Here is a 27885-nt window from a genome sequence, read left to right on the forward strand (position 1 = left end):
AGGTCCTGCAACACACCATAGAGGTTACTAGCTTGGTCACATGACCGAAGGTCCTGCGACGCTGAACAAGGTAAGTACTATACATTACTATATAATATAGATAGAATTACTAATATATACATTTATTAATATACAAGTTAAACTTAAGGAGAGGCGTCTAGGGGCTATCCCACCTGAGGAACCCTACCTGAACGTAGTTACTCTGACTTTGGGTACCTCTACACTAGGTACTGGATGCAATACGGTACCGGGACACCACAAAGTGTACACCTTGACTAAGTGCTTCATATATCCCCATGGAAAAGGAGCCATTGATCTAAGTCCTTCATTGTGGGTTACTTTGTTCCTGCACTCTCTTTGAATTTCTTGGGGGACAATCAGGCTGCCATCCTGCACATATAAGCGAGTCAACAGGCTAATGTAGGTGTTGTACCTTCAGCACAACACTATTTGGTAAGCGGAATCTCTTTCATCTAAGGGATGAAGTATTCCACTAGGAGCGCACTTTTTCTTTCTTCTTCTTTGATATCCATGTGCATGTAGACTCACAAGCTGCTGTCTGGCTTCAGTGGGCTTGACTGTCTTGTATGCAAAACATTTACAGAGTACATAAAGCCTTTTGTCACTTTGATGCTTAACCCCTTCCTGCAGAATGTCATATATAAATGCCGGGTTGTGCAGTGCGTTTGCGCATCCTGACGTTTATAAAGGACATTCAGTTAACCAGGCGATGCGCAGCATCGCACGGGTTAACCAGCAGAAGTCCCGCTGTTTCCAGCATGGGACAACTTCTGCTTCACCCCCCAGGACCATCCATTGATGGTCCTGGTCAGCGATCACTGTGATTGATCCCTGTGGACCAATCACAGTGACTTGGGGTGAAAGTTCAGATCCCCCGCACTGCCCGCCCCTGGAAGTCGGGCAGAACGGGGGACGATGGCTGCGAGGGCTCGCGGGGACCTGTGGCATAGGGGGGGAACACGCAGGGACCGGCGGCCTTACCCAAAGCAGCGGCGGGACTGAGGAGTAGCGCGGGACCGGCCACGTGGACGAGCAGCGACGGGACCGGCAGATAAGTATATGGTCCTCAGAGGCAGCAGTGAAGATCTTCACTGCTGCTTCTAGGAGTCTGAAAACTACAACTCCCAGCATGCCTAGACAGCCTTTGGCTGTCTGGGCATTCTTGGAGATGTAGTTTTGCAACATCTGGAGGGCCCCAGTTTGGAGACCATTGTATAATGGTCTCCAATCTGTGCTCTTCCAGCTGTTGCAAAACTACAACTCTCAGCATGCACTGACTGTCCAGGCATGCTGGGAGTTTTAGTTCAGCAACATCTGGCCCTTCAGATGTTGCCGAACTACAACTCCCAGCATGCCCTTCTGCTGTCTGGGCATGCTGGGAGTTGTAGTTTTGCAACAACTGGAGGCACACTGGTTGGGAAACATTGTCTGTATCTAACTCAGTGTTTCCTAACCTGTGTGCCTCCAGCTGTTGCAAAACTATAACTCCCAGCATGCACTAACAGACCATGCATGCTGGGAGTTGTGGTTTTGCAACAGCTGGTGCACCCCCCTGTGAATGTACAGGGTACATTCACATGGGTGAGGGTTTTACAGTGGGTTTCTCGCTGCAAGTTTGAGCTGCAGCAAATTTTGCGCTGGGAAACTCGTTGTAATCCCCCGCCCGTGTGACTGTACCCTAAAAACACTACACTACACTACACTACCACAAAATAAAATAAAAAGTTAAAAACACTACATATACACATACCCCTACACAGCCCCCCTCCCCCAATAAGAATGTCCGGTACACCACTGTTTCCAAAGCAGAGCCTCCAGCTGTTGAAAAACAGCAACTCCCAGTATTGCCGTACAGCCATTGACTGTCCACGCATGCTGGGAGTTTTGCAACAGCTGGAGGCACCCTGTTTGGGAATCACTGGCGTAGAATACCCCTATGTCCACCCCTATTCAAATCCCTAATTTAGGCCTCAAATGCACATGGCGCTCTCTCACTTTGGAGCCCTGTCGTATTTCAGGGCAACAGTTTAGGGTCACATATGTGGTATCGCCGTACTCGGGAGAAATTGCGTTACAAGGTTTGGGGGGCTTTTTCTCCTTTTAACCCTTCATGAAAAGGAAATGTTGGGGTCTACACCAGAATGCTAGTGTAAATTTTTTTTTATTTTTTACACTAACTTGCTGATGTTGCCCTATACTTTCCATTTTCACAAGAGGTAAAAGGGAAAAAAGCTCGCCAAAATTTGTAACGCAATTTCTCTCGACTACGGAGATACCCCATATGTGGGCGCAAAGTGCTCTGGGGGCACACAACAAGGCCCAGAAGGGAGAGTGCACCATGTACATTTGAGGTGATTTGCACAGGGGTGGCTGATTGTTACAGCAGTTTTGACAAACGCAAAAAAGACAAAAACCCCACATGTGACCCCATTTCGGAAACTACCCCCCTCACGGAATGTAATGAGGGGTGCAGTGAGAATTTACCCCCCACAGGTGTCTGACGGATCTTTGGAACAGTGGTCCGTGAAAATGAAAACTTGTACAGTCCACTGTTCAAAAGATCTGTCGGACACCAGTGGGGGGCAAATGCTAACTGTACCCCTTGTTACCTTCCTTAAGGGGTCTAGTTTCCAAAATGGTATGTCAAGTGTTTTTTTTTTGCTGTTCTGGCACTTTAGGGGCTTCCTAAATGCGACATGCCCCCCGAGCAAAATTTGCTCTCAAAAAGCCAAATATGACTCCTTCTCTTCTGAGCATTGTAGTTCGCCCATAGTGCACTTCAGGTCCACTTATGGGGTACCTCCATACTCAGAAGAGATGGGGTAACAAATTTTGGGGGGTATTTACTGCTATTAACCCTTGCAAAAATGTGAAATTTGGAGGGGAAACACACATTTTAGTGAAAATTATTTTTATTTTTTTACATATGCAAAAGTCGTGAAACACCTGTGGGGTATTAAGGCTCACTTTATTCCTTGTTACGTTCCTCAAGGGGTCTAGTTTCCAAAATGGTATGCCATGTGTTTTTTTTTTTGCTGTTCTGGCACCATAGGGCTTCCTAAATGCGACATGCCCCCCGAGCAAAATTTGCTCTCAAAAAGCCAAATATGACTCCTTCTCTTCTGAGCATTGTAGTTCGCCCGTAGTGTACTTCAGGTCCACTTATGGGGTACCTCCATGCTCAGAAGAGATGGGGTTACAAATTTTGGGGGGTAATTTCTGCTATTAACCCTTGCAAAAATGTGAAATTTGGGGGGGGGGGAAACACACATTATAGTGAAATTTTTTTTTGTTTTTTTACATATGCAAAAGTCGTGAAACACCTGTGGGGTATTAAGGCTCACTTTATTCCTTATTACGTTCCTCAAGGGGTCTAGTTTCCAAAATGGTATGCCATGTGTGTTTTTTTTTTTTTGCTGTTCTGGCACCATAGGGGCTTCTTAAATGCAACATGCCCCCCAAAAACCATTTCAGAAAAACGTACTCTCCAAAATCCCCTTGTCTATCCTTCGCTTCTGAGCCCTCTACTGCGCCCGCCGAACAATTTACATAGACATATGAGGTATGTGCTTACTCAAAAGAAATTGTGCTACAAATATAAGTATACATTTTCTCCTTTTACCCCTTGTAAAAATTAAAAAATGGGGTCTACAAGAACATGCGAGTGTAAAAAATGAAGATTGTCAATTTTCTCCTTCACTTTGCTTCTATTCCTGTGAAACACCTAAAGGGTTAAAACGCTGACTGAATGTCATTTTGAATACTTTGGGGGGGTGCAGTTTTTATAATGGGGTCATTTGTGGGGTATTTCTAATATGAAGACCCTTCAAATCCACTTCAAACCTTAACTGGTCCATGAAAAATAGTGAGTTTGAAAATTTTGTGAAAAATTGGAAAATTGCTGCTGAACTTTGAAGCCCTCTGGTGTCTTCCAAAAGTAAAAACTCATCAATTTTATGATGCAAACATAAAGTAGACATATTGTATATGTGAATAAAAATTTTTTTTATTTGTAATATACATTTTCCTTACAAGCAGAGAGCTTCAAAGTTAGAAAAATGCAAAATTTTCTAATTTTTCATCATATTTTAGGATTTTTCACAAGGAAAGGATGCAAGTTACCACAAAAATTTACCACTATATTAAAGTAGAATATGTCACGAAAAAACATTCTCAGAATCAGAATGATAACTAAAAGCATTTCAGAGTTATTAATGTTTAAAGTGACAGTGGTCAGATGTGCAAAAAACGCTCTGGTCCTTAAGGCCAAAGTGGATTGTTGCTCAAAGTAACTTTTATCAGGTGCTAAGACATCAATGTGTTACGAGAACAGACTGTGCTTCATTAGGAGAGTGAAAAAATGGAATAGTTCTTAATCATTAGGACAGTAAAAATGAGGTATTCCAGCATAGAAGTTTTTTGAACCATCATCCCCATGCTGCTGACATGTATAAAGCCCAATGGGCTGTATTTGTGCGAGGGGCATATGTATCTTGCATCCCTTGCACCTCTGGGTGGGGCTTGTAGGGATTAAGGGAGGAGCGTGATTATATAACTTCCCCTTCTCTGCTCGGGCGGAGTGTACATGATTTGGTGGAACCCACCCAACCCTCCCTTAATTTATTCTTTTACCATAGGGTATGCCCTTTATAGGCGTGCCCTCAATACGCGGTTATGGCACAACTCAGACCGTTAGGTGAAGTTATGTACAGGTATGTATGTAGTGTCTTCAGGCACTAGTACGGGTCTGGAGCCCTGAACACAAATAAAAGCAACCTGGACTTATCTGCCTCTGCTCTTATGGTGCCCTGATATTGCAGCTCCAGTCCTCCGGCAGTGTGGCATATTAGGCCCCAGGAACAATACCAGTAACAGGGCTCAATATGTCAAACTGCCAATTAGCCTATCATCATGGGGACATCATTGAGCCGGTGATTAGCTGATGAGCCACCAGCAACCAGGAAGAAGATTGCACTGGGGGACTGGCACAGCAATACTGAGGCACCGAGCTGGAGTGGCGGCAGGTAAGCCCAGGTTGTTGTTTTTTATGATGGTAAAAAAAAGTTCTATGCTGAAGTACCCCTTTAACCCATTGGTTAGTTCTGACCTTTTATTTATAAAAATTTTATTATATTATTTTTATATTTTTATTATTATTATTTTATATAAAACTGGCTGGCAGTTCACCTTAATAGGCGGATAGCTATATATTCATTCATTAATTGTCATTTTTTCCCAAGGTGCATTATATTACCTAATGATATAGATGTTACTGATAATAGTGTAAATTAATATTCCTGCTGGTTTCAAATTTTTGTTTTATTAAAAATACAAATTCTCTCCTAAATGTGTTTTGGGGCCCTCAAGTTATAGTATTCTGCCCTCAGGTTACTCGTCAGGCTACTGTAATGCTCATTACCTGTGCCAAGCAGAGCCGCACTTTTGGATACCAAGTAAAGAAAATTTCAGTTTATTTTTGCACAGTGAGGACCCTGAATCGGCTATTTCTAACTTTTTCAATACATTCGGAAACTTTCTATGGAAAGTTGTAATAAAAACAAAAGTGTACATCAAAATGCAGAAAACTACAGAATATTATTGAAATGGACACTGTTACTGTCACAAAAACATGTCAGTGCTGAGACTCCCACCAATAAAAATGTTAGACATGCTTGAAACTTTTGACATGTTTGAGTGTGAGTGTTAACCGTAAACACCGTCAAGGGGGAGTGTTCAAACCCAGATTGATCATTAGAACCAGCAGGGAGAGGCGCATGCTGCTGAGCCCTTCTCTCCCCACTTTCAACCACATGGTTTACAGTTGGGCAAGAACACACTTACCAAACACTTCAATTAGGGTCTAAACACTCACACCTCTACTGATCAAACCATTTGATATGTAACTATGACATGTCAAAAGTTTTTAAAGTTACAGTGCCCACTTAAAGGAGTACTCCAGTGGAAAACATTTATTCAAATTAACTGTTGCCAGAAAGTTAACCCCTTAAGGACGTAGCTCATTTTCACCTTAAGGACGCAGCCCTTTTTGCAAATCTGACCACTGTCACTTTATATATTAAAGGGGTACTCCGGTGAAAACCTTTTTTCTTTTAAATCAACTGGTGGCAGAAAGTTAAACATATTAGTAAATTACAGTGTGAATTCGGGTAGAAAAACAGACATGGTGCACATCTACAATCTTGTATAATGATCTGATTGCTTCTCAGCATAATATCAAAAACTAACAGGTTGTTAGTATACATTTTTGATCAAAAAGTACAAGCCCACTCGCCACGTCAAGGCCACCTATTTAGAGTGGGTCCCTAACGTCCCTAGCATAAAATGGCGCAGCACCGAGCGGCGACCACCACCGCCGCGACACCAATGCCCACAGGGGGGAACGACCCACCAGCAGAGCGGCCCCAATGCCACTCAAACCAGTCTATGGGCCGCACCCCCCCGCAGACACGGCGCCACGGCAGTGACGGACACCGCACAGCACCACACCAGTGTGAACAAGGTGTAATGGCTCACTTACCATGCTCTCCCAGTCATACTGGGAGGCTGCTAGGAAAGAAATGACCCATGTGTAGCTAACTACTACTTATATAGGGATGGGCTGAGGGGGTGGGGAAGAGTGCAGACAACATGTTCAAACAAAAAAAAAGAGGGGATAGAAATCACAGTGTGAATTCGGGTAGAAAAACAGACATGGTGCACATCTACAATATTGTATAATGATCTGATTGCTTCTCAGCATAATATCAAAAACTAACAGGTTGTTAGTATACATTTTTGATCAACATGTGCTGCACTCTTCCCCACCCCCTTAGCCCAACCCTATATAAGCAGTAGTTAGCTGCACATGGGCCATTTCTTTCCTAGCTGCCTCCCAGTCTGACTGGGAGAGTATGGTAAGTGAGCTATTACATCCCTGTTCACACTGGTGTGGTGCTGTGCGGTGTCCGTTGCTGCCGTGGCGCCGTGTCTGCGGGGGGGGTGCGGCTCACAGACTGGTTTGAGTGGCATTGGGGCTGCTCTGCCAGTGGGTCGTTCCCCCCTGTGGGCATTGGCGTCGCGGCGGTGGTGGTCGCCGCTCGGTGCTGCGCCATTTTATGCTAGGGACGTTAGGGACCCACTCTGGATAGGTGGCCTTGACGTGGCGAGTGGGCTTGTACTTTTTGATCAAAAATGTATACTAACAACCTGTTAGTTTTTGATATTATGCTGAGAAGCAATCAGATCATTATACAAGATTGTAGATGTGCACCATGTCTGCTTTTCTACCCGAATTCACACTGTGATTCTATCCCCTCCTTTTTCTTTGTTTAACATGTGCTGCACTCTTCCCCACCCCCTTAGCCCAACCCTATATAAGCAGTAGTTAGCTGTACATGGGCCATTTCTTTCCTAGCTGCCTCCCAGTCTGACTGGGAGAGTATGGTAAGTGAGCTATTACATCCCTGTTCACACTGGTGTGGTGCTGTGCGGTGTCCGTTGCTGCCGTGGCGCCGTGTCTGCGGGGGGGTGCGGCTCACAGACTGGTTTGAGTGGCATTGGGGCTGCTCTGCCAGTGGGTCGTTCCCCCCTGTGGGCATTGGCGTCGCGGCAGTGGTGGTCGCCGCTCGGTGCTGCGCCATTTTATGCTAGGGACGTTAGGGACCCACTCTGGATAGGTGGCCTTGACGTGGCGAGTGGGCTTGTACTTTTTGATCAAAAATGTATACTAACAACCTGTTAGTTTTTGATATTATGCTGAGAAGCAATCAGATCATTATACAAGATTGTAGATGTGCACCATGTCTGCTTTTCTACCCGAATTCATATTTGTAAATTACTTCTATTAAAAAAATCTTAATCCTTTCTGTACTTATTAACTGCTGAATACTTCAGAGGAAATTCTTTTCTTTTTGGAATGCTCTCTGATGACATCACGAGCACAGTTCTCTCTGCTGATGTTATTATAATAATAATGCTTTTTTTATTGTTGTCCTTAGTGGGATTTGAACCCAAGTCCCCAGCACTGCAAGGCAGCAGTGCTAACCACTGAGCCACCATGCTGCCCCTGCTAAAATGGACAGAGATGTCAGCAGAGAGCACTGTGCTCGCGATGTCATCAGTGTTCCAAAAAGAAAGGAATTTCCTTTGTAGCATTCAGCAGCTAATAAGTACTGGAAGGATTATGATTTTTTAATAGAAGTAATTTACAAATATGTTTAATTTTCTGCCACCAGTTGATTTAAAAGAAAAAAGGTTTTCACCGGAGTACCCCTTTAATAACTCTTGGATGCTTTTACCTTTCATTCTGATTCCGAGATTGTTTTTTCATGACATATTCTACTTTAACATAGTGGTAAATTTTCGTCATTACTTGCATCCTTTCTTTGTGAAAAATCCCCAAATTTAATGAAAATTTTGTATTTTTCGAACTTTTAAACTCTCTACTTGTAAGGAAAATGGACATTCCAAATGAAATATATATTGATTCACAAATACAATATTTCTACTTTATGTTGGCATCATAAAGTTGACATGTTTTTACTTTTTGAAGACATTAGAGGGCTTCAAAGTATAGCAGCAATTTTCACAATTTTCACGAAAAATTCTAAATCTGAATTTTTCAGGAACTCGTTAAGTTTTAAGGGTATTTGAGAGACCTATATGTGGCAAATACCCCACAAATTACCCCATTATAGAAACTGCACCCCTCAAAGTATTAAAAATGACATTCAGAAAGTTTGTTAATCCTTTAGGTGTTTCACAGGAACAGCAGCAAAGTGGAGGAGACAAATCTAAATCAAATTTTTTTTCACTAGCATGTTCATGTAGCCCAATTTTTTTTTTCATTTTCACAAGGGTTATAAGGAGAAAAAGCCCCCCAAAATTTGCAACCCAATTTCTCTCGAGTAAAGAAATGCCTCATATGTTGACGTAAAGTGCTCTGTGGGCTTGCAACATGGCTTAAGAGGGAAAGAGTAACTGTGGGATTTTGGAGGGAGAATTTTGCTGAAATGGAAATGGTTTTTGGCATGTTGTGTTTAGGAAGCCCCCATGGTGCCAGAGCAGGAAAAAAAATCTACATGGAAACTATTTAGGAAAACTACACCCCTCAAGGAACGTAACTACGGGTATAGTGAGCTTTATCACCTCACAGGTGTTTGACAGGTTTGCGTTGAAGTTGGACATGAAAAGGAAAAATGTGATTTTTAACACTAAAATGATGGTGTTACTCAAAATTTTTCATTTTCACATGCGGTAATAGGAGAAAATGGACCCTGAAATGTGAAGCCCCATTTCTCCTGAGTAAGGAAATACCCCATCTGTGAACGTAAAGTGCTCTGCTGGCACACTACAGGTCTCAGAACAGAAGGAGCGCCATTGGGCTTTTGGAGAGATAATTTTGCTGAAATGGTTTTTGGGGGACATGTCACATTTAGGATGCCCCCATGGTGGCAGAACAGCAAAAAAAAAAAAAAACAAAAAAAAAAAAACGCATGACACACTATTTGGGAAACTACACCTCTCAAGAAAAGTAACAAGGTGTAAAGTGAGCCTTAACACCTCACAGGTGTTTGACAGATTCGTGTTGAAGTTGGATGGGAAAATGAAAAATGTGATTTTTAACACTAAAATGATGGTGTTACTCCAAATTTTTCATTTTCACATGGGGTAATAGGAGAAAATGGACCCCAAAATTTGAAGCCCAATTTTTTGCAAGTAAGGAAATACTCCATATGTGGACATAAAGTGCTCTGCTTGTGCACTACAGCGCCATTGGGCTTTTGGAGAGAGAATTTGGATGGAATAGAAGTCAGGGGCCATGTGCGTTTACAAAGCCTGCATGGTGCCAGAACAATGGACCCCCTCACATGTGACCCTATTTCGGAAACTACACCCCTCACAGAATGTCATAAGGGGTGCAGTGAGCATTTACACCTCACTGGTGTTTGACAGACCTTTGGAACAGTGGGCTGTGCAAATAAAAAAAAATATTTTTCATTTTCATGGACCACTGTTCCAAAAAACAAACAGTAGGGGGTGTAAATGTTCACTGCACCTCTTATTACATTAAGTGAGGGGTGTAGTTTCTGCAATGGGGTAACATGTGGGGGGGGCACTGTTCTGGCACCATGGGGGCTTTGTAAATGCACATGGCCTTCAATTCCTGCCAAATTAATTCTCCAAAAGACCAATGGCGCTCCTGTTCTTCTGAGCATTGTAGTTTGCCCGCAGAGCACTTTACACCCACATGTGGGGTATTTACATACTCAGAAGGAATGGTGTTAATTTGTCAAACACCTGTGATGTGTTAAGGCTCACTGTTTTTTTTTATCAGCCACCTTTGTGCAAATCACCAATTGAGGCCTCAAATGTACATGGTGCATGAGGCATGTTGTGTGTCCGCAGATCACTTTTCACCCATTTTCTATACTCAAGAGAAATTGCGTTACAAATTTTGGGGGTCATTTTTTCCTTTTACCTCTTGTGAAAATGAAAAGTATGGAACAACACCAGCATGTTAGTGTAAGTTTTTGTCATTTTTTTACACTAACATATTGGTGTAGACCCCAACTTTTCCTTTTCATAAGGGGTAAAAGGAGAAAAAGTCCCCCAAAATTTGTAACGCAATTTCTCCCGATTACGGAAATACCCCAATGCTGCACCAAACTATTGCCTTGAAATACGACAGGGCTCTGAATTGAGAGAGTGCTATGTAAGTTTGAGGCCTAAATTAGGGATTTGGCAAGGGGTGGACCCGGATGTAAACATTGCAATTGCCTCGCCACCACAAATACCCTACAGCAGTGTTTCCCAAACAGCATGCCTCCAGCTGTTGCAAAACTTCCAGCATGCCTGGACAGTCAACAGCTGTCCGGCAATGCTGGGATTGTTGTTTTGCTACAGCTGGAGGCTCCTTTTTGGAATCACTGCTGCACGAGATGTTTTTATTTTTATGGGGGGCTGTGTAAGGATGTGTATATATGTAGTGTTTTACCCTTTATATTGTGTAGTGTAGTTTAGTGTTTTTAGGGTACATTCACACAGGCGGGGGTTCACAGCGAATTTCCCGCTGGGAGTTGAGTTTGAACTGCGGTGGAAAATGTGCTACAGCTCAAACTTGCAGCAGAAAACTCACTGTAAACCCCCACCTATGTGAATGTACCCTGTACATTCACATTGGGCCAGGGTCAAGTGTGCAAACCTCTCCAGCTGTTGCAAAACTACTACTCTCAGCATGGACTGACAGACCGGGCATGCTGGGAATTGTAGCTTTGCCACAGCTGGAGGCAGACTGATAAGAAAACACTGAGTTAGGTAACAGACAAACGCAGTGCTTCTCCACCCGTGTGCCTCCAGCTGTTGCAAAACTACAACTCTCAGCATGCACGGTCTTCTGGGCGTTGTAGTTGTGCAACAACTGGAGGCACACTGACAGACCGTGCATGCTGGGAGTTATAGTTATGCAACAGCTGGAGGCACACAACTACAACTCCCAGCATGCCGAGACAGCAGTTTGCTGTTCGTGCATGCTGGGGGTTGTAGTCATGCAACATCTGAAGGGCCACAGTTTAGAGACCACTGCACAATGATCTCCAAACTGTGGCCTTCCAGATGTTGCAAAACTACAAATCCCAGCATGCCCACATAGCCATTTGCTGTCTGGGCATGCTGGGATTTGTAGTTTTGCAAGATCTTAAGGGCCACAGCTTAGAGACTCTAAACTGTGGTCCTCCAGACCTTCAGGACCCTTACCCAGATTGCTGTCGCCAAGACATCAGGATCGCCGCCACTGCCAGATGACATCCTCGCAGCCGCTGCCACTGGGACCTGGATTGGTGAGCTCCACCGTTCCCCTGCACTGCCCGGACACCCATGGTGGGCAGAGCAGTGGAACTGAACTTTAACCCCCCTACCCCTTCTGTCAGGGGTTGGAGGTGTGGCCCCCCTGCCACCTCACTCCTATCCCTTCAGGGGGACCGGGGCTGTGTCGGACAGCCCCGATCCCCCTTATTTTCCGGGTCACCAGAGACCAGTATGACCCAGAATAGTCGGAAATCGCTGGCCTGAATTGATATGGGGGGATCTCAGAACCCCCCTCGGCGATGTGCCGGGATGCCTGCTGAATGATTTCAGCAGGCATTCTGGTCTGGTCCCCGACCAGCTAGCTGCGGGGACCGAAATTCCCAGTAATTATCAGCTGCTGTATGCTCCACATGCAGTTCAGTAGTTATTTTCAGTCTGACCACAGTGCTCTCTGCTGACACCTCTGTCCATGTCAGGAATTTTCCGGATCAGGAGAGGTTTGCTATGCAGATTTTCTCCTGCTCCGGACAGTTCCTGATACAGACAGAGGTGTCAGCAGAGAGCACTGTGGTCGGACTGAAAATAACTACTGAACTGCATGTGGAGCATACAGCAACTGATAAGTACTGGAAGGGTTACGATTTTTAATAGAAGTAATTTACAAATTTGTTTAACTTTCTGGAGCAAGTTGATATGAAAAAAAAAAATAAAGTTTGCAACTGCAGTACCCATTTCAGCATATGTTCACACAGAAGATTTGTGGCGTCAACAGTATCAACAGTCTGGTTGACATTCTGGGAAAACTTATGTGCATAAGTGCATAAGGATAAAATCTGCACAAAATCCACACATCAATTGGATTTTTTATTTTATTTTACATGCAGGCAAAGACAAAAACTGTAACATACAATTTTTATGTGTGCAAGAGTGCATGGGTCATGTACAGAGCCATGAACGGTTAAAGTGCAGCAAACAATAACGACAAAAAGTCTTATGGTAATAGAAATGATAATATTCAGGAAATACCAGGAAGCTGCAATATTTTATGTTGTGAAAGGATGAAGGTTACATTCAGAAAATGCAGGAATGTAACATTAAAGGGGTACTCCTGTGGAAAACTTTTTTTTTTTTTTAAATCAACTGGTGCCAGAAAGTAAAACAGATTTGTAAATTACTTCTATTAAAAAATTCTTTACCCTTCCAGTAGTTTTTAGGGGATGTATGCTAAAGAGAAATGCAAAAAAGAAATGCATTTCCTCGGATGTCATGACCACAGTGCTCTCTGCTGACCTCTGCTGTCCATTTTAGGAACTGTCCAGAGCAGCACTGTCCAGAGCAGCATATGTTTGCTATGGGGATTTTCTCCTACTCTGGACAGTTCCTAAAATAGACAGCAGAGAGCACTGTGGTCATGACATCAGAGAAATCTAAAAAGTAAAGCATTTCCTCTGTAGTATATAGCCCCTAAAAAGTATTGGAAGGATTAAGATTTTTTAATTGAAGTAATTTAAAAATCTGTTTAACTTTCTGGCACCAGTTGATTTAAAAAAAAAAAAAAAGTTTTCCATGGGAGTACCCCTTTAACCCCTTAAGGACCAGGCCATTTTACACCTTAGGACCAGAGCGTTTTTTGCACATCTGACCATTGTCACTTTAAACATTAATAACTCTGGAATGCTTTTAGTTATCAATCTGATTCTGAGATAGTTTTTTCGTGACATATTCTACTTTAACATAGTGGTAAAATTTTGTGGTAACTTGCATCCTTTCTTGGTGAAAAATCCCAAAATTTTATGAAAAATTTGAAAATTTAGCATTTTTCTAACTTTGAAGCTCTCTGCTTGTAAGGAAAATGGATATTCAAAATATTTTTTTATTTTATTCACATTTCCAATGTGTCTACTTTATGTTTGCATCATAAAATTGATGTGTTTTTACTTTTGGAAGACACCAGAGGGCTTCAAAGTTCAGCAGCACTTTTCCAATTTTTCACAAACTTTTGAACCTCGCTTTTTTTCAGAGACCAGTTCAGGTTTGAAGTGGATTTGAAGGGTCTTCCCATTAGAAATACCCCACAAATGACCCCATTATAAAAACTACACCCCCCAAAGTATTCAAAATGACAATCAGTAAGTGTTTTAACCCTTTAGGTGTTTCACAGGAATAGCAGCAAAGTGAAGGAGAAAATTCACAATCTTTATTTTTTACACTCGCATGTTCTTGTAAACCCAATTTTTGAATTTTTACAAGGGGTAAAAGAAGAATATGTATACTTGTATTTGTAGCCCAATTTTTCTCGAGTAAGCACATACCTCATATGTCTATGTAAAGTGTTCGGCGGGCGCAGTAGAGGGCTCAGAAGCGAAGGAGCGACAAGGGGATTTTGGAGAGTACGTTTTTCAGAAATGGTTTTTGGGGGGCATGTTGCATTTAGGAAGCCCCTATGGTGCCAGAACAGCAAAAATAACCCACATGCCATACCATTTTGGAAACTAGACCCCTTGGGGAACGTAACAAGGAATAAAGTGAGCCTTAATACCCCACAGGTGTTTCACGACTTTTGCATATGTAAAAAAAAAAATTTTTTTTCACTAAAATGTGTGTTTCCCCCCAAATTTCGCATTTTTGCAAGGGTTAATAGCAGAAAATACCCCCCAAAATTTGTAACCCCATCTCTTCTGAGTATGGAGGCACCCCATAAGTTGGCATGAAGTGCATTACGGGCGAACTACAATGCTCCGAAGAGAAGGAGTGATATTTGACTTTTTGAGAGCAAATTTTGCTCGGGGGGCATGTTGCATTTAGGAAGCCCCTATGGTGCCAGAACAGCAAAAAAAAACACATGGCATACCATTTTGGAAACTAGACCCCTTGAGGAACGTAACAAGGAATAAAGTGAGCCTTAATACCCCACAGGTGTTTCACGACTTTTGCATATGTAAAAAAAATAAAAAAATTTTTCACTAAAATGTGTGTTTCCCCCCAAATTTCGCATTTTTGCAAGGGTTAATAGCAGAAAATACCCCCCAAAATTTGTAACCCCATCTCTTCTGAGTATGGAGGCACCCCATAAGTTGGCATGAAGTGCATTACGGGCGAACTACAATGCTCCGAAGAGAAGGAGTGATATTTGACTTTTTGAGAGCAAATTTTGCTCGGGGGGCATGTCGCATTTAGGAAGCCCCTATGGTGCCAGAACAGCAAAAAAAAAAACACATGGCATACCATTTTGGAAACTAGACCCCTTGAGGAACGTAACAAGGAATAAAGTGAGCCTTAATACCCCACACGGGTTTCACGACTTTTGCATATGTAAAAATAATATATATTTTTTTTTCACTAAAATGTGTGTTTCCCCCCAAATTTCACATTTTTGCAAGGGTTAATAGCAGAAAATACCCCCCCAAAATTTGTAACCCCATCTCTTCTGAGTATGGAGGTACCCCATAAGTGGACCTGAACTGCACTACGGGCGAACTACAATGCTCAGAAGAGGAGGAGCACCATTGAGCTTTTGGAAAGAGAATTCGTTTGGAATGGTAGTCAGGGGCCATGTGCATTTACAAAGCCCCCCGTGGTGCCAGAACAGTGGACCCCCCCACATGTGACCCCATTTTGGAAACTACACCCCTCACAGAATTTAATAAGTGGTGCAGTGAGCATTTACACCCCACTGGCGTTTGACAGATCTTTGGGACAGTGGGCTGTGCAAATGGAAAATTACATTTTTCATTTTCACGGATCACTGTTCCAAAAATCTGTCAGACACCTGTGGGGCGTAAATGCTCACTGCGCCCCTTATTACATTACATGAGGGGTGTAGTTTCCAAAATGGGGTCACATATGGGGGGGGGGTCCATTGTTCTGGTACCATGGGGGCTTTGTAAACACAAGTGGCCTTCAATTCCGGACAAATTTTCTCTTCAAAATCCCAATGGCGCTCCCTCTCTTCTGAGCATTGTAGTGCACCCATAGAGCACTTTACATCCACATATGGGGTATGCTCTTACTCAGAAGAAATTGGGTTACAAATTTTGGGGGGATTTTTTTATTTTCCCTTGTGAAAATGAAAAATTTAGGGTGACACCAGCATTTTAGTGAAAAAAAATGTTTTTTTTCATTTTCCCATCCAACTTTAATGAAAATTTGTCAAACACCTGTGGGGTGTTCAGGCTCACTATACCCCTTGTTACGTTCCGTGAGGGGTGTCGTTTCCAAAATGGGGTCACATGTCTGTATTTATTGTTTTGCGCTTATGTCAGAACCGCTGTAAAATCAGCCACCCCTGTGCAAATCACCAATTTAGGCCTCAAATGTACATGGTGCGCTCTCAGCCTTGTTGTGCGTCCGCAGAGCATTTTACGCCCATATATGGGGTATCTCCGTACTCAGGAGAAATTGCGTTACAAATTTTGGGGGTCTTTTTTTCCCTTTACCTCCCGTGAAAATAAAAAGTAAAGGACAACACCAGCATGTTAATGTAAAAAAAATTTTTTTTTTACACTAACAGGCTGGTGTAGACCCCAACTTTTCTTTTTCATAAGGGGTAAAAGGAAAAAAAGCCCCCAAAATTAGTAACGCAATTTCTCCCGAGTACGGAGATACCCCATATGTGGCACTCAACTGTTTCCTTGATATACGACAGGGCTCTGAAGTGAGAGAGCGCCATGCGTATTTGAGGACTAAATTAGGGATTGCACAGGGGTGAACATAGGGGTATTCTACGCCAGTGATTCCCAAACAGGGTGCTCCAGCTGTTGCTAAACTCCCAGCATGCCTGGACAGTCAGTGGCTGTCCGGAAATGCTGGGAGTTGTTGTTTTGCAACAGCTGGAGGCTCTGTTTTGGAAACACTGCCGTGCAATAGTTTTTTTTTATTTTTTATTAGGGGGACAGTGTAAGGGGGTGTATATGTTGTGTTTTACTCTTTATTATGTGTAAGTGTAGTGTAGTGTTTTTAGGGTACATTCACACTGGCGGGTTTACAGTGAATTTACCGCTAGGAGTTTGCGCTGCGGTGAAAAATTTGCCACAGCCCAAACTTGAAGCAGAAAACTTACTGTAAACCCGCTAGTATGAATGTACCCTGTACGTTCACATGGGGGGGTGGGGGGGCAAACCTCCAGCTGTTTCAAAACTACAACTCCCAGCATGTACTGACAGACCGTGCATGCTGGGAGTTGTACTTTTGCAACAGCTGGAGGCACACTGGTTGGAAAACCATGAGTTAGGTTCTGTTACCTAACTCAGTATTTTCCAACCAGTGTGCCTCCAGCTGTTGCAAAACTTCAACTCCCAGCATGTACTGATCGCCGAAAGGCATGCTGGGAGATGTAGTTATGCAACAGCTGGAGGGATCGCAACTACAACTCCCAGCATGCCCAGATAGCTGTTTAGGCTTGCTGGGAGTTGCAGTTTTGCAACATCTGTAGAGCTATAGTTTAGAGACCACTGCATAGTGGTCTCCAAACTGTGGACCTCCAGATATTGCAAAACTATAACTCCCAGCATGCCCAGACAGCAAACTGCTTTCTGGGCATGCTGGGAGTTGTAGTTTTGCAAGATCTGGAGGTGCACAGTATAGAGATCACTTTGCAGTGGTCTCAAACTGTAGACCTCCAGCTGTTGCAAAACTGCAACTCCCAGCAAGCCTAAACAGCTCTCTGGGCATGCTGGGAGTTGTAGTTTTGCAACATCTGGAGGGTTACAGTTTAGAGACCACTATAGTGGTCTCAGACTGTAGCCCTCCAGATGTTGCTAAGTAACTCACCGGCTTCCGTTGGATCCAGGGAGCTGCGTCGCGGTCCTCTTCTTCCGCCGTTCGTCGCCCGCTGCCGCCGCTTATCGTCGCCGCTGCCGTCGCCGATGGGTAAGTGGATCTTCGGCGCCGGTCCCTGTCGGTTTCCCCGTCCTGCCCCGCCTATTGTGGGAGGGCAGGACGGGGAAACCGAAAGTAAACCCCTCCGCCCCCGATCTGCTATTGGTGGTCGCGTCTAGACCACCAATAGCAGAGATAGGAGGGGTGGCAACTCTGCCACCTCACTCCTATCACTACAGGGGGATCGTGGGTGTCTAGGACACCCGCGATCCCCCTTCTATTCCAGGTCACCGGGTCACCATAGACCCGTATGACCCGGAATTGGCGCAAATCGCAAGTGTGAATTCACTTGCGATTTGCGCCGATCGCCGACATGGGGGGGTCTAATGACCCCCCTGGGCATTTGCGCGGGGTGCCTGCTGATAGATATCAGCAGTCACCCCGGCGCGATCCCCGTCCGGCGCGCGGCGGGGACCGAAATTCCCACGGGCGTACAGGTACGCCTTTGGTCCTTAAGTACCAGGGAGCAAAGGCGTACCTGTACGCCCTTGGTCCTTAAGGGGTTAAACAAGTTGAGAGGAGAAAGGGAGGCTGTTAGTTGCTATGAGCCTCATTTTAGTCGCAAGAAAAAAAACTAAAGGGAATTGTTAGCCAAGAAGTTTAGGGGGAACTGGGACCCCATGCACCTCCTGCTCCGCACCCTGGCTCTCCCTCTACATGGAGCGAACTCCAGTTCATGCATGGATTACTGTTTATAATGGCATGAAGAGGTTTAAAGCCAAAGAACATATAGCATACATTCATTGTGTGTGATCCGTGACAGGTGTAGTTTTTTTTTGTTTTGTTAAATATGGTGCTATTATTCTCCAGGATTTTTTATTTATTTTATTTTAAGATATTGTAAGAATTGTAAGAAACGGATCCAGTAGGTTTAAAATGGATGCCAAAATGCAAATTTTTGCATCAGATTCAAACTGTTCTGTCAAGATGCATTAATTTTAACCAGACTGTAAAATGCAGCATGCTGTGTTTTTCATTCTGGTTCAGTATTTTTCTTTTTCACATTAAGGTAAATGAATGATGGATTACATGACTAATTCAAAAAATGTCTACATTTTTCAATCTCCTTTCGATCTGTTCCACATTGACTTGTGAGAAAAAAATTGGGAAACATATCATTTTTGGTGATGCTATTTTTCTGCAAATTTGAAAAATGGCATGAAAATATATTTGAGCTGCCTGAATGAATAATTTTTGCCCATTCACATTATTATATGTATTGGGATGAAAAATTGTCTAGTTTCATGACTAGTTCTAGAACACTGGATGTAAATTGGCTGAAATGATCATGAGTTCAGGGGAGACATATAATTATTATTTAACTATTTATTTAGTGCTATACATAGCTTAATGGTGAACTAACACAATTATAATAGTAATACTTACAATTAACAATGTAATACAGACAAATGAAACAATTGTTTAGAGGATATGTTTGGTAGGAGTCCTACACTCATGAGCTTACAAACTATAAAAATTAAGGTATAGTCACAAAAGGGCAAACAAAGGAGTAAGCAACACTAATCAGATGAGGTAACAACATCGTTAAAAAGATGGCACCAGGGGTATGGACCCCATGCTATGCACCACCAAGGGGAAAGTCGGGATTTCAACTAAGACCAGTCTAGGCAGCAATGACATTGCCAGCAACAGTGGTGAGCACAAGATTCAACTGTATCTGCATCTTCAGGATATAGATACAGTTGAAAACAGTAATAGAGCTGTGAACATTCAGCTCCTTTTTCCACTGTGTGACCCCTGCCGTCAGCATACTGTCCCAGAGTCTTGAAAGATGTAAGTCTAAACTTGGCTGTAGTCAAGAAGATGCCAGGACAGCAAAGCACATTAAAGTAACAAACTGTGGAGGCTGTTACTGTATAAGGGGAAGTGTTTAAGTGTGGGAGCACAATTTCTGTATGGTGGCGTCTGTATGGTGACATCAGTACTTATTGGCACACATTGGCTCAAAATTCCTTCACTACCCCAATATGACAATCAGAATAAATCCCTGGATTCCTCATAAATCTGTTATCTATAACCTCAAATTTTATTACTCTCTTGAAAAACATCCAGGCCCCCTTGTACTTAAGTGAATCAGACATCAGAGCATCATGTAGTAGTGTTCTATAGTCTCACTGCTCTTACAGTTAAGAATTTTTGTCTGTGATGATGGTAAAACATTCTTTCCTTTAGAGGGAGGGGATGCCCTCTTTTCATGGTTACCAGCCTAGGTATAAAAAGATCACTAGAAAGAACTCTGTACTATCCATTCATATATTTGTACATAGTGATCAAATTGCCCCTAAGGCATCTTTTCTCCAAACTAAATAACCCCTAGCTTGATAACCTGTCTTGGTACTGTAATCCTTCCATACCATGAACAATCCTCCTCTGCACCCTCTCCAGTTCAGCCATGTCCTTTTTTTATATACAGGTGCCCAGAATTGGACATAATACTCCATATGTGGTTTGACTAGTGATTTATACAGACAAAACCATGTCCCTGTCACGAGCCTCTATCCCTCTCCTGATACATCCCATGACTTTGTTAGCCTTGGCAGGCGCTCTCTGGCACCCATCACTAAAGTAGAGTTTACTGACCACCAGTACCCCCAAGTCTTTTCCCGTGGAAGTTTTACCCAATGTCTTATTTAGAGATGAGCGAGTTTTTGAAAAATTCAATTTGGCAGATTGCCGAATTTTCCGAAAAAATTTGGTTCGGTCCGAATGTATTAGTGGCAAATCGCTATTAAAAATGGCCATTTCTTGGCTATTTCTTGGAATCAGCATGAGGAGAACATATGGTGGCAGAATGAGACAGCCTGGAGCTGGCATCAGCATGAGGAGAACATATGGTGGCAGTAGGAGACAGCCTGGAGCTGGCATCAGCATGAGGAGAACATATGGTGGCAGTATGAGACAGCCTGGAGCTGGCATCAGCATGAGGAGAACATATGTGGCAGAATGAGACAGCCTGGAAGTGGCATCAGCGCACCCGGTCCTAAAAGTGACCCGGTGACAGAGTGGGGCGGTGGGTGGCAATACCAGTACCCAGTGACGAAGGTGGGTGAAAAAAGGAGAACTTGGCATCAAATGTGTGGCATCAGGCGGGTGGCAGGATCATAATAGTAGCTGAGGCAATTAGACAGAAGAAAACGGTCTCTTTTGTAAAAGTGTTAGTGTGCACAAGTAAGTATTGAGTATATGCATTAGGCAAATCTTAACTTTGATTAGTATTCTTAGGATAAAATTTATGGACCCAAATTATTTTTTTTATTTAACAAAAGGAAAGGTGTGCGAAAAACACCATGTGATGTGCCACCTAGACCACTAAGTGTTGATGTGATGCAAAAACCTCTAAAAGGGGGAAGGGAACAACGTATGGTCCATTGTAACCAGTGGGGGTAAAAACTTCCTCTGTAAGGCCCTACTCTCGCACTATTAATTCCCTTCTTGGCAAGTGTTACTCACCCTAAAAATTGTGCAGGGCTGGTACTGCCTTTTTTGCAAAGAAATAACGGCTTGGGACTCTCCACCTCGGCTCGGCACAAGCCATCAGATCTCTGAAAGGTGCAGAGTCCACCACTTGAAAAGGGAGGGACTGCAGCACCAGCAACTTGGACAGGAGCACATTCAGCTTCTGCGCCGTTGGATGAGTGGGCGCATGCTGTTGTCTCTTGGACATGGCTTCCCCGATGGATTGCTGGATGAATGACTGACTCGAAGTAGGAGCTGGAGCATCTGGAGCGACAGAAGATGGGTCTGACAGACAGCTCACTTCGGCTGAGGTGGTGGAGCTTTGGCTGGCTGAAACAGGGAGCGGCGTGCCACTGGGTGATGCAGCAAGCTGGACCACCACATCGGAGCCATGGTTCTCCCAGGCAGTTTTATTGTGACGCTGCATATGTTGACGGAGGGCCGTGGTGCCAACATTGGGACCCTGGCGACGCTTCACCTTCTGCCGACACATCTTGCATATAGCCAGGTTAACATCCTCTGGATGCTTGATGAAAAACTGCCACGCCGCCGAGTAGCTGATTTTCACCTAGTGTTGCTCACGAATATTCGCAATGCGAATTTTATTTGCGAATATCACATATTCGCGAATTTGCGAATATTCGCGAATATAGCACTATATATTCGTAATTACGAATATTCGATTTTTTTTTTTTCACAGTACACATCACAGTGATCATCCCTCTCTGCTTCCAGCTTGTGTGGTGTTAAGAAGGCTCTAAAACTACTGTGTGAAACTGGCGTGCAAATTTTCGCATATGCGAATTTTAGCTTATGCTAATTTTTGTATACGCTCATTTTCGCTAACGTAAATTTTCGCATACGCGAAATTTCGCATATGCGAAAATAAAACGCGAATATTACGAATATGCGAATTTAGCGAATATATGACGAATATTCGTCCATATATTCGCGAATATTCGCGAATTCGAATATGGCCTATGCCGCTCAACACTATTTCCCCCCCCAACAGTCCGCACTGATTGACAGCTACTGACTCCAGGAACCCCTGTTCCTCTACCTCCCGGGAAGGTAGGCTGCTGCAAAGCATTTGGTCTACCCCGGACTTGTTTGGCTCCAGACTTCCTTCTTCAGCCACCATGCTGACTCCCAACCATGCTACCACCTTGCTGGCCCAGCTGCTGCCTCACGGGCAACCTGCAACCCTCTTCTCCTGATGATGATGAAGCCCCTTCGGCACCTGGCTCCCAAGTGATTGGCTTAATCATCATCAAGTTGTGTCTGTACGTCACTGATGTTCTTCTCAGGTTCTTCAACAGTGTCTGCTTCAGGAGCCTGAATGCTCGCAATACCACCTCCCACGCCACTCTCCTCATCACTACTTGCCCACCTTGTGGAAGAAGCAGCGGATGTCTCCTCCACTTCTTAGCTGGGAAGTAGCTGCTGACTGTCCCCTAGATCGTCCTCACTAAATAGTGGAGCTGAACCCACAGCATAAGATACTTCTGTGGGGGAGGGAACAGCATAGGACAGAGGCAATGGGAGGACAGGGACTGCTCCCGGGCCATGCCAACTGAGGGTTGTGTCTGAGGAACCCACCGACTGTTGACTGGGGTGTCAGATGTCACTTGCGATGAAGTGGATGACAGTATTAACCAATCGATGACGGCAGATGGGTTGCTGGTCGAGACACGACTGCTAGCTGACACCAGTAGCTCAGGCCTCTTGCTGCGACTCCTGCTGCCACTCGCCCCCAGTCTGTTGAGTCCTCTGCCTGCGCCTGATGAATTTAGGCCTCTGCCACTCCTCTGTACATGCCTCTGCCTTACATACTTAGTGCGTATATGAGGTGAGGACAATACGCTCCACTATGCTTAAAACAGTATATGACTACAACACCAGCAGGTGAGTGCTTTTGGCTGGCCTTTCACAATAACTAGGCCCTTAGGACTATAACAGGAACAAAATGGTACACCATGTAGATGTACATACGTGATATGCACTCATGAGGGGAGTACAATACGCTCCACTATGCTTAAAACAGTATTTGTCTACAACAGCAGCAGGTGTGTACTTTTGGCTGGCCTTTCACAGTAACTAGGCCCTTAAGACTTTAACAGGAACAACATGGTACACCACCTATGTATGCACAGGTTACACTTAATAGAGGACAATTCACTCCGCTATGCAGCCTGTATTAGGCAGGCACTAATAGCAGGTGACTATGGCTTTTAGTGCTCTGCTCACCCTAACTGGCTGGCTACTATTAGCTTTTCAGTTGTTGTACACACCACCAGTGCTGCAGCACACAGTTGCTGTACTACACCCAAAATTGCACTTTCTCTCTTAATCTCTCTCCCTTCCCTATCAGTGCTTCTAGTCTTGATTTGGGCTTGAGGTGAATTGCTGCTGTAAAAAAAGCTTTTCTGTGCAACACACACTGCTGTCTGTCCCTCTCTCTCACTCTCTCTCTCTCTGCAATAGAACGCTGATCTGACTGGCCGCAAGATGGCTGCCGATTATATAGGGCTGTGACATCACAGGAGTGGCTGCTACATGTGATTAAGGGTCATCCCACCTACCCGTGTTCCTGCCTTCCCAGCGCTCCTTGCCTCATGTCCTGTCATGTGGAGCCACCATCTTAGATGCCCTGGAACGCACTAAATTATTCTTCATTATTTATTCATTATTCTTATTTAATTTTCTTAATTTTCTTATTATTTAGCACAAAATTGTACATTTAGTTTTCATGGCCCAAGTGTATAACCTTACATTTATCCACATTAGATTTAATTTGCCATTTCTGTGCCCAAGCCTCCAGCTTCACCAGATCCCTCTGTAATATGCAGACCTCCAGTGTAGAACTACTATCTCACCACTCTATGGTGGCACTGGTTACATGAGCCTTTGTTTATTTGTGTAGTATATGATATCCCAAAAGACACAGTTGCCTTTTTATACTAGGACTGCTATACTGTGTAAAAATGCATTTGTTGTCCACCATTATACATTATATACAGCTTAGAACTTGTACAACTGTCTATAGGGTCTGTACAAATGCCTACAGACTAGTCCCTATAAAAACAAGCACGAGCACTGAGCACTATGGCCCAGATTTATCAAACTATGTGAGAGAAAAAGAGGAGAGATTTTCCCACAGCAACCAATCACAGCTCAGCTAACAAGCTCTGTTAAAGTGAAAGCTGAATTGTGATTGGCTGCTGTGGGGAATTCACTCCACTCTCACACAGTTTGATATATCTGGGCCTATGTGATGTAAAATAGAAGACAAGGTATATTACCTACCAGTTTCTATAAAGCCTGGTCTGTGTAGAAAAGTACCTTGTACTGTCAAATAATCTATGAATATTTCAATGTAATGTAACATTTTGAACAACCAATGCATTTATACTAAGAATAACTTTTAAAGAAAATATTTAACAATAAGATTTATTAATTGAACCTCAACAGAATAATTTGCCTAGAGGCCGCTACCAGCCATAGAAAAGAATGGGAGCAATGGTAGATTTTTTATGCAGCAAAGTCAAGGGTAGATTAAAGATATTTTAGTCTATTTGCTGCTAGGACATAAAGAATGCTGTTGTAGTCTTATTACTAGTGCATGTGTGAGCATTTTTTATCTGCATAAAGATTATATTGACAACTAAGGCCATCATGATTTGGCCATCTGGTCTACATATTCATCGCCAAAATCTCAGAGAGGCACAGACCCCACGAAGAGGCACAGACCACACTGAACTGACTTTATTGTCCCAGTGACTACATTCTGGTAATTTTCCTAAGGAATACACATTTAGACTTGGAGCCAAAGGTACAGCAGACCATTTTTTTGATTCCTTAACAAAACTTGAAAATTATCTGATCATAGGGCCTTTAAAATGAATAGCGACTGCATCTCCTAGCGCAGATACATTGATATCTGATTTTGAGATTTGTTTCTGACATATCCATGCATAGTTACCCAAAGGTTAAGATACACAAGGCCAAAATTAGCAACCTGGGAGACTACACAGTGTCACAGTAGCCAAAAGAGGCCAAGTATCCCCTTTTTTGACTACTACCGGTACTATTTTATTGTATGTGAGGGATCAGAATTACTGTTGATGTAATTGCTGAATTTTCAGAAGCTGGCCTTTCCATTTAACAATCTGTAAATTAGTTACTGGAGGACAAATGTTCATGCAGGATTGTTCTGTTGTTCGCCTCTGTTGTTAGGCCAATATATTGGCCTTGAGGATCGGCAGTAACCTATTTTGAGTGATTTTGCTTTCTTACAGTGATACAGTGCATTCAGACCATTTTCACATATTGTTATAAATGTCCTAAAATAAAAAAATAAAAATGCGCCCCCCCCCCCTCATTCTGCACTCCTGTGTTTTCTTGGCTTTGTGCCTAGGGTCATTTGTGGACATTCATCATTGCCTTTAGAGCTGTTTTTGTGTGTATATTTGTTGCACATTTGCACGTTTTTTTTTCCAACTTTTTGGTTTACACTTAAAAAATAAAAGTGTGTACAGACCAACTGTTGAGGTCAGTCTTATTCAGTGGTAACGAATTTATCAACTGCAACTTTAAAAAAAAATAAAAAAATAAAAAGAACACCAAAAACGTGCAAAAATACACCATCCCAGAAATAGCTTTGCATTTTTGTGTATGTGAAGAGTGAATTTCAGAAAAAGTGTATCTGCACATAATTTATCAAATGCCCTGTGACCATTTAATGAATTTGGTGCTTGTTCACATTGCCAGCGCACAAAAAAAGGTGTACAAAAATGCTTAACTTATAACTACATAAATGCCCCCAATTGTCTTGTTGTAAAGTGACTCTTTAGCCCAGTCTGTTGTGGTGGCCCAATTGTTACCCAATTGTGGCCCAATTGGCCCAATTGTTGTAATGGGCCCAGTTGTTACCCCATACCCTTGCTGTCCTGTCAGGCAGCCTCCCTGCAGTGTCCCCTGGGCCCTCCCCTACATCTGTTCTACTGTAATTGTATATTATCCCCTATGTTATGAATATAAGAATGTTGTATCTTTAAAAAAAAGTTAACATGAGATCACCAGTTGTCATGTGAGTTGTCATGTGATTGTAACCCAGGAAGTATCAGTGACCAGGTGATTTAAGGGTGACCAATAGGACCCCACCAGAGTCTCCCCGATAAAAGCCCTGGGAGGAATCTTTTCTCTCTCTTAGTTCCTGAGTCTTTGCTGAGGTGCAGTCGAGCCTAAGAGTGTGTCTGGAGTCATAGGAGGCCTCAAGCTACAAGAAAGTCACAGCTTAATCTGCCTCCAGGCAAGTCAAGTCAGTCACTGTCATCTATTGTCAAGTCAAGGTGGCCTGCACTAAATTGTCCAAAACTGCAAGTCCCAGCAAGCCCCTAACGTCTCTGAAGTCACTGGTCACCTCCGTGGGCCTGGCTACACTGTATAGACTGTACCATCTGTCACTCAGTAAAGCTGCCGTTGTCCATAACTTGGTGTCGGTCATTATTGCCTCCATGCCTAGTCCAGGATCCTGCGGTATACCTTCGGGTGGTATTGAGGATAAACCACTCCCTGGCGTCACAAATACAAGGTTAATTCCATCTGCCCTGCATCTCACACCCCATACCACACTGTATTACAGAGCACTCTAGATCAGGTGTTTGGTTAAGAATATATTTGTTATTTTGGTAATTTAGCTTTACCTCCACCCATTCTTCCTGTCCCAGTCTCTGAAAAACAACCTCACAGCATGATGCTGCTACCACCATGCTTCACTGTAGTAATGGTATTGGGCAAGTGACAAGCAGGGCCTGGTTTTCTCCAGAGATCCTGATGGTGATGGTTGACCCTGGCCCAGATTTATCAAACCATGTGAGAGAAAAAATGGAGTGATTTTTCGACAGTAACCAATCACAGCTCAGGTAACGAGCTCTGATAAAGTGAAACCTGAGCTGTGATTGGTTGCTGTGGGAAAATCACTCCACATTTATTCTCACAGAGTTTGATAAATCTGGGCCAGGATCTTTTGGAGCTCAGCCAAAGTGATCATTGGGTTCTTGGTCGTCTGTCTAACCAAGGCCCTTCTCCCCTGAATACTTAGTTCGGCGGGGCAGCTAGCTCTAGGAAGAATGCAATTTTTTTCTAAACTTCTTCTATTTAGGAATTATTGAGGCCACTATACTCTTGGGAACTTTCAGTGCAAAACAACTTTTTCATTTTTATTTTACCTCAAGGCCCTTTATTTTACCACAAGGCCGCAACATAAACTGTGAATAAAAAGTCTTGGAAACTCTCTGAATGTATTATATTTAGTGAGTGTATGCACTATATAGCTGTGTACATTCAGTCATGGCCGTAAATGTTGGCACCCCTGAAATTTTTCTAGAAAATGAAGTATTTCTCACAGAAAAGGATTGCAGTAACACATGTTTTGCTAAACACATGTTTATTCCCTTTGTGTGTATTGGAACTAAAAAGGGAGGAAAAAAGCAAATTGGACACAAATGTCACACCAAGCTCCATAAATGGGCTGGACAAAATTATTGGCACCCTCTCAAAATTGTGGGAAAATAAGATTGTTTCAAGCATGTGATGCTCCTTTTAACCCCTTAAGGACTCAGCCCATTTTGGCCTTAAGGACTCAGACAATTTAATTTTTACGTTTTCATTTTTTCCTCCTCGCCTTCTAAAAATCATAACTCT

This window comes from Hyla sarda, chromosome 2 (genome assembly GCF_029499605.1).
Source record: "Hyla sarda isolate aHylSar1 chromosome 2, aHylSar1.hap1, whole genome shotgun sequence".
NCBI lineage: Eukaryota > Metazoa > Chordata > Amphibia > Anura > Hylidae > Hyla > Hyla sarda.